Here is an 8,173-nt window from a genome sequence, read left to right on the forward strand (position 1 = left end):
GAAATAGGTATTTGTTCATACACAAAACAAACCTTCGGTCTTAACATTAGGATTTACTAGCGCCAAGCTGGAAACCGGTAGAATTAAAATTACACTTGTGAGATCCAGGGACTAATGGCATCTATACCAGGTCACGGGGCATGTATACCCAGAATGCCCACGGCTACCTGTGACCCATCAGTTATTTTCCTACCGCCTTTAAGATAAGACGTGTTACTGTCTATCTCATTTAAAGCCGGTTTTTCAGTTTGCCCGTTCTTTATCCATTTCATTTTTTTTATTTTTCATTCCTTTTCTTTCTCCAAGTGTGATCAGTGTGTGGTAAGAGTGTATACGTGGTATGATGGAGAATTTTGCCTCAACATCGGGATCGTCTACCGCTTCGAAGAGGAGACAAGGAAATGCCCAGGAGTCAGTGGCTTCCCTTGTTCTAGGTTCCTAACCTCGGTGTCGACGGATCCTCATCCAACGTGTAGTAGGTGCAGGGAAAACGTATGTACGGGTTACTAATCCGTGTTCTGTTTGTCGCGGTTGGTCGGTGGAACAGTGGAAGAAGTTCTATGGGAAAAGCCAATACAAAAGAAAGGGGGTGACGCCATCTTTGGATGACCAAACCTTACCGGCTTCTTTTGTATCGGTAATAAACCAGGCTGCTCCATATGTTTCTCCACCTGCTTTTGAATTGTCTCATACCCCTTCGGTTTCTCCTAGCGGTTCTGTATCGGAAACGTCAGGAGGGGCCTTGGGTAATTTTATGAATAATTTGCACTCTCCTTTGTTCCCAGCAAGGTAGAGGGGGAGATCCGCCATCTTTGTTCCAGGCTCCTGCTACTCAAGCGCATAGGTTAGATGGTACGTGGTCAGCGCTAGGCCTACCAGGCGTACCAAACCTTGGATGGTCTGCTTGTGCATTATATGACGTCACGGTTCCAGCAGGGTCCGGCAGCGCTGAATGTTCCTCATCCCCCGGGCTTGCAATTTATGGGAATTAATGCCGCTGCTTCACCATCCCACTCAGTATTTACAGCGATGCAGAACGTGGGAGGTAATTTGGCAGCAAACGTGCGGTTACCAGCAGAAACCTCTCAGTCTCTCCCTACGAGAGGGATGACGTCACAACATACGTCACACTCTGAGATGGCAGGCGTGATGACGTCACAGACCGATTCTCGGCCTTTTTCGCTGCACCCAGACGCTAATACGCCTTCTGATCCGTCAATGCAAACTGTAATGCAGAAGTTACAGGATGTAGAGGAGAGAATGAATAAGAGAGACAAAAAGAAAAAGTGTGATTCGTCTTCTTCCTCTAGTTCGGCGTCATCGCTAAGTCCGATAACGTCACGGCGAGCGCCAGTCAAGCGTTGGAGGAGGATTCGGGAGTTCCTAGCGGATCCTCGGGCCAAGAGGAGAAGAATCAATTCTTCCTCTTCTTCGGACGAAGACTGTCATTTCCAAGTCAGCAAGAAGGTCGGAAAATCAGTGGCTATTAAGCACAAGGTTGCCAGACGAAGCCGTTCGCAAGAGTCCGAACAAGCGAGAGAGGTGACGGCCGGCGAGCTAGCGGCCGAGGCGGAGTTGCCAGTTCGGATCGCAAAAACTGCGATACCTCTGGTAAAATCGACGTTGGCGGCGAAAGGTGCAGCAGAGGATGGAATGCAGGTCCCAGTTCGCCCGTATGGCCGTTCAAAATACGTACGAAGGACGATAAGGCTCCTATTAAAAGTACGAAAAATAGAGAGTTGGCAACCTCGGCGGATACGTTCGTGGAAGGCAGTGTCCGTCTGGATAGAAGGCCGAGGCCGGGCTCGCCGACGCTCGAAAACGATGCCAATGCTAATAAAGACGAACTTACCTTTGTCTTAAGGGAGCCTTCATCTTGGAGATCTAGACGAGATTCTCGCTCTAGATCCGTGAGCAGAGAAAGAGTGAGACGTTCTCGTTCCCCTGCTGACTATCTGGGATCGAGCCAACAGCGGCCAGCAAAGATCAAAGAGGCCGCGGCCGTAGGGGCAGGCGGCCGTGGAATTCCGGGCCGTCTGTCAGAAGATAGAGGCGAGACAACATCTCTCGTGACGGAGAGTGGTACACTAGAGCCGGAGGAAGGAGAAAACCAAGAGTTTCTGGCCTCGTATGCAGAGGTTATTGATTTGATTCGTCAATTCAATAGCCTTTCGGAGAAGACAGAAACACCGGCCAGTATGCTCCTCCTGGAATTGACATGGCGTTTGGACTAAAGAGGGATACCAAGGTGTCGTATGAATTGCCTTGTTCGAGTCATGCGGAATCGGTCTTGCAACACGTAAACGCAAAGATTGCAGGGAGGGATAATTCCTTAAGATCTAATAGATCATTTAAATTTATTCCCCCTCCAATGATAAAGCAAAGGAAATATTATACGACACCGAAGGTCCCTTTGCTGTCTAGACAAATGAACCCTAATGTTGTAAGGTTAAGGCCTGGATTAACCTTGGATCAGGTTAAAATGGAGTGCCTTCGATGACGTACCAAGAGGCTGCACGTTAGAAGCAACAGCTTCTTCAGTCTTTCAGGCTGCGTCCTGGTTAGACCTTTGGTCAACAGCAGTGGCGAAAATTGCATCCTCGGAAGCAACAAGGAAAGTAGTGGATGAACCATTGTTCATTAGATTACTACAGTCAGGGTCCAAGGCGATTGCGTACCTGACAAACGTAAGTGCCAATGTTTGGGCAAATATCCTGCTAATGAGGAGAGATGCAGCATTGGCTAGACTAAGCCGCAATGTGGATTTGGATTCCCTGTTAGCAATGAGGAATGGGGATATCTTGGAATCGCAACTACTGTTGCCAGAGGTCATACTGGAAGAAGCGATAGATAGAAGAAGGATGGACACTAACGATAGGTTGGTGCAACAGGCAGTTAGGAAAACCTCTAACAGTCAAACTATTCCTTTGGAGGGAAGACAACAGCAGATGTCTCGAAAGAAACCAGTGAGACATAGCATCCCTAATAGTCACAAGACCCTCTTCCCCAAAGAGGATAACTCATCGGCCCTTTCACAATAGAAACAACAGGGGAAGGGGGAGAGGCTCAAGAAGATAGGATGGGCGCCTCCCATCACTCGGCCACACCAGTGGGGGGTTGCCTGGCAAATCACTGGAAGGTGTGGCAGGAACTAGGGGCAGAGCAGTGGGTGGTGGATGTTCTCAGGATCGGGTATTTGATTCCGTTCGAGGTAAACCCCGCCCCTGACAGATCAACCATTACCCCACGTCACTTATGCCCACCAAATCTCAGAAGGCCACTATTCTGCAGGACGAAGTGAAGAAGAAAGATGGAAAAAGGAGCTGTGCAACAAGTATGCAGTCTGACAAAAGGCTTCTACAGCAGGATTTTCCTGGTACCCAAAGCCAACGGGGAGTGGAGGACAGTAATAGACCTGTCAACGCTGAATCTGTTTATAAGGAAAACCAGTTTCAAGATGGAAACTCCGAAAACGGTTCTACAAGCAGTCAGAATCGGAGACTTTATGCTGACAGTCGATCTAAAGGACGCATACTTTCAGATACAGTCCATCAGTCTTCAAGGAAATTTCTCCGCTTCAGTCTTGCAGGGAAAGCTTTCGAGTTCAAGGTCCTGTGCTTCGGATTGACAACGTCTCCTCAAGTTTTTACAAGTGTTCACCCTCGTGTCGGCGTGGGCGCATGCTCAGGGGATCAGGCTGATAAGATATCTGGACGATTGGCTGGTGATAGCAAAGTCCAGGGAGAAATTACTCAGGGACAGGGCGGCCCTCCTGCAGCTTTGTCACAGCCTAGGTATTGTGGTGAATCAGCAGAAGTCGCAGCTGGATCCAAGTCAACGTTTGGAATATCTGGGAATGGTGATAGACACAACACAAGCCAAGTATTCCCGACAGACCAAAGAGTACAGAAATGCAAACAAGTGGTGAATGCCTTTCTGGGAAAGCAGACACAGCCAGCAAGACAGTGGCAGGTGGTGCTGGGAATCCTAACCTCCCTGGAGAAGCTAGTACCACAAGGAAGGCTACACCTTCGGTCCCTACAATGGAGGATGAAGGAGTTTTGGTCACCAACAGTAGATCACCCGTACGAGCAAATTCCCTTGTCGGCAGAAGTGAGGAAAGACTTGCTGTGGTGGGTGGACGATGACAATCTGACAGTGGGTGTCCCCCTTCAACAATCCTCCCCAGACCTCTTGCTGTTCTCGGATGCGTCACTAGAAGGCTGGGGAGCCCATATGGAGGAGTTGATGGTGTCAGCAAAATGGAGTTGCAAGGACAGAGAACTCCATATAAACGTGCTGGAGTTGAAAGCAGCTTTCCTGGCTCTACAAGAATTCAGGGAGAGAGTAAAGGGACACTCAGTGGTATTGATGTCAGACAACACCACAGTAGTAGCTTATATAAACAAGCAAGGAGGCCTAGTTTCTCGGCAGTTACATGTGATGACAGTTCAACTTCACCAGTGGGCTATAGAGAACCTGGTAGACATCAAGGCCAGGTATATTCCGGGAAACAGAAACATAGTGGCCGACAAGTTGAGCCGCAGGGATCAGATTCTGGGAACGGAGTGGTCCCTACACCAACAGGTAGTGGACAGGATGCTCATGTTGTGGGAAGGACCGATCATAGACCTATTCGCAACCAGGTACAACAAAAAGTTGGAAGTGTATTGTTCAGTAGTCCCGGACGCAGAGGCAGTAGCAGAAGATGCGCTACAACACCCCTGGGACAATCTGGACGTGTACGCATTTCCTCCATTTTGTCTAATCCGTCAGGTACTGAACAGGGTAATGCGGTCTCAGAACCTCAAGATGACCCTGGTAGCCCCGTTATGGCCGAAAGCAGTGTGGTTTCCAGACCTACTGGAACTCCTAGTAGATGTGCCAAGAGAGTTACCTCCATGGAGCAACCTTCTGTGTCAGCCTCACGTGGAGAGGTACCACCAGTCGGTGAAGTCCCTATCGCTTCACGGGTGGAGACTGTCAAGTATCTCCTCCGAGAGCGAGGGTTTTCGCAGAAAGCAGCAACTCAGATGGCAGGTAATATCAGAAAATCATCTGCGACAGTATACCAAGGGAAGTGGTCAGCATACTGTGATTGGTGTCGTAGGGGGAACGTGTCTCCACTCGGTACCACTATTCAGCAGTTAGCAGACTTTCTGATATATCTCAGAACAGAAAAAACATATGTCTGTATCTGCAGTGAAGGGGTACAGGGCTGCTCTAGCCTCAGTCTTACGAATAGAAAGGAGTGGACATATCGTCTTCATGGGAGTTGGCCATGCTGATGAGGAGCTTTGAACAGTCATGCCCACCAAAGGAGCTAAAAGCCCCAGATTGGGATCTGACCAAGGTACTGAGTAGTCTGACAAAACCCCCTTACGAACCACTAAGGCAGTCCACGGATAGGAGCCTGACCCTGAAGACAGTCTTCTTATTGGCCCTGGCTTCAACCAAAAGGGTGGGGGAGCTACATGGCCTCTCATATCTCATAAAGCACTCGAGAGGTTGGAGATCAATGGTGTGTGAGTTTGTCCCAGAATTCGTGGCAAAGACCCAAAATCCAACAATAGTAGACGGCAGATTCGACTCCTTTACCATACCTTCCTTGGCAGACTTTGTAGACAACGACAAGCTGAAATGCTCCTGTGCCCCGTCAGGGCACTAAGGGAGTACTTAAAGAGAACAAGGCACCTCAGGCCGGGGTGCCAGAGGTTGTTCGTAAGTACAGGACTGAACAAGAAGGAAGTGTCCAAGAATACAATATCATTTTGGCTAAGGGAGACAATCAGAAAATGCTTATACTGCAGAAGACAGAGGGTCAGATAGCCAGGTGGGAGCTAGAGCTCATGACATCAGGGGTGTGAGTGCTTCCCTGGCATTTAAGAAGAACATGTCTGTGGATAAAATTCTGAAAGCTGGCGTGTGGAAGCGCCAAACAACTTTCACCTCATTTTATTTGAAAGATGTTGCCCATAGATCCTTGGACACCTTTTCCTTGGGTCCAGTGGTGGCGGCCCAACAAGTGATATAGTTCATCCAGTGCCCCTGGCGGGTCAGTTTGCGTCTAGTCTAAGATGAAGGTATGAAAGTAGAATGAATGGGATGACTGGTCTTTTTTCTTTACTACTTTCTTCCTACTCCTTTAACTACGGGCAATATGAAGGAGAGTACCGTCATGTGCTGGAAGGGACTAGATGCAGGTGAGATGGTCAGCCATACTGTGAAGCTATCTTAGCTGATGATATACTTTTCAGTAGCAACACACCCCTCTGGATAATAAGGAAAGAAAGAGGGGTGAAGGTGGATCCAGTCGCAAGGGACAAGAGTAAACAGTAGAATGGTATCTACACCCAGTGGGAGGAAACCAATAGATCCGCTTATATCTTTGGTCCTAGGTTCATTGTCCATTCTCTAGAATTTCCCTATATATTCGGAAATGGATAAGGTGGCAAACTTCCAGTCAGTTGTAGAGACTTACCTCCCTCCAATAGTAAGTCTATCCTAATGTTAAGACCGAAGGTTTGTTTCGTGTATGAACAAATACCAAATTTGTAACTAATTTGTATTTTTCATAACTAACAAACCTGAGGTCTTAACAGTTAAAGGCCCACCTCGAACCACCCTCTAGCAGTCTAAACTGGGTTAGAAATATAACTGATGGGTCACAGGTAGCCGTGGGCATTCTGGGTATACATGCCCCGTGACCTAGTATAGATGCCATTAGTCCCTGGATCTCACAAGTGTAATTTTAATTCTACCGGTTTCCAGCTTGGCGCTAGTAAATCCTAATGTTAAGACCTCAGGTTTGTTAGTTATGAAAAAATACAAATTAGTTACAAATTTGGTATTTTATCACTTAAAAATATAATATATATATTTTTTTTTTTTTTTTTTTTTTTTTTTTTTTTTGTGTGGGAATTATTAGTTTAGGTTTTATTTTCCCTGTTTTATTTTTGTTAAATAAGAAAAGTGAGGAAGAGGAGCAGTGGATAATGACCTAGGTCAGGGCTGTGGATTTGAATTATGATGCAAAAGATTATGCATGTAAGCACATTATTTACTTAATTTTTTTTTGTAACTTAAAGTTCCACATTCAAGGATTAGAACATAAGGAAGACAAAGCAGTTTTTATCTATTTGAAGATCTAAGAAAACTATGTTGCGACTTGAGCTTTATAATAAATTATTAAGTTCTATCTAGATTACTTCTCAAAGAAAGCCATACTTTGCCATTTTTAGGGTCACATGAGTGGGCCTTTTGTCTTTCAGTTCATCAATGAACAAACTAGTCATTGAAAAAAATGTTAAATGTAAGAACAATCATAATGAGTGGGAAATGAGAGCCTTTGTATATTTTTGTTTGTTGGTTAAATTTCTTGCACAGTTTCTTCCTTTAAATTTACAGTCCTTCTAAACATTCACTTTTAAGTGGATTGGAACAAGAACATCTGTAAAAGGAAAAGCAAAACTGCTTTGTGGCTTTAATTTACACACTGCGTATAATCGGCATTTTTAATGTGAAGAACATCAATGTTTATATATTAGCGTATGAATGTCAAATGCATGGATTAGCACTAGAAGTATGAAAATCAACCAGTTTTGATTAGAAGTGGTGTAGCGGAGTGAATGAATAAATTTATGAGAATGGAATTTGTATTTTTTTGCAGGGTGTTGCAGGAATGAACTGTGGTAAATGTATTGAAATTGTGCAAAGGTAGAGAATTTTGCCATATTTGGTTTTCATTTAAGCCATTTTTTGGGATAAAAATTGCACAAGCTAGAGCCTACATGCTAAACTATGGTATGTAGGTGTAGAACTTGTGCAAGATCAATTGATAGCAGTTACACCGGAGTTGTTTATTGGCTTTAGGTTTTGACAGCTATCAACAAAGGTTTCTTGTGAATATTTTTGCTGGGCTTTGGTGAAAAACACCATGTATTTTATGTAGAAGGTGGGGTTGTATTTTGTGCTGCTTTACTGTAGTTCTTGCAGACCCACCAGCTGGAGTAGCCTTATTCCATGCAAACTGCTCAGTTTGAAGAGACTTCATTGTATGCTCATAATTGTCCCACAAGGATGCACTTTGTTATGCCAACCTCTGCAGTTTATAAATGTCAAGGAGAGCAGGTGCTTTTGATTTTGGGCAAAAAGTCAGTCTTGAGGGATGAAC

At 45.6% G+C, this 8,173-nt stretch overlaps 1 protein-coding gene across 1 annotated transcript in view; it reads right to left on the reverse strand.

The window, feature by feature from the left end:
• LOC135212498 (small ribosomal subunit protein uS13) overlaps positions 1-8,173 on the reverse strand; it is a 43,578-nt gene that overhangs the window by 25,514 nt on the left and 9,891 nt on the right. The gene's annotated exons all lie outside the window — the stretch shown is intronic.

Source organism: Macrobrachium nipponense, chromosome 41 (assembly GCF_015104395.2).
Source record: "Macrobrachium nipponense isolate FS-2020 chromosome 41, ASM1510439v2, whole genome shotgun sequence".
Lineage (NCBI taxonomy): Eukaryota > Metazoa > Arthropoda > Malacostraca > Decapoda > Palaemonidae > Macrobrachium > Macrobrachium nipponense.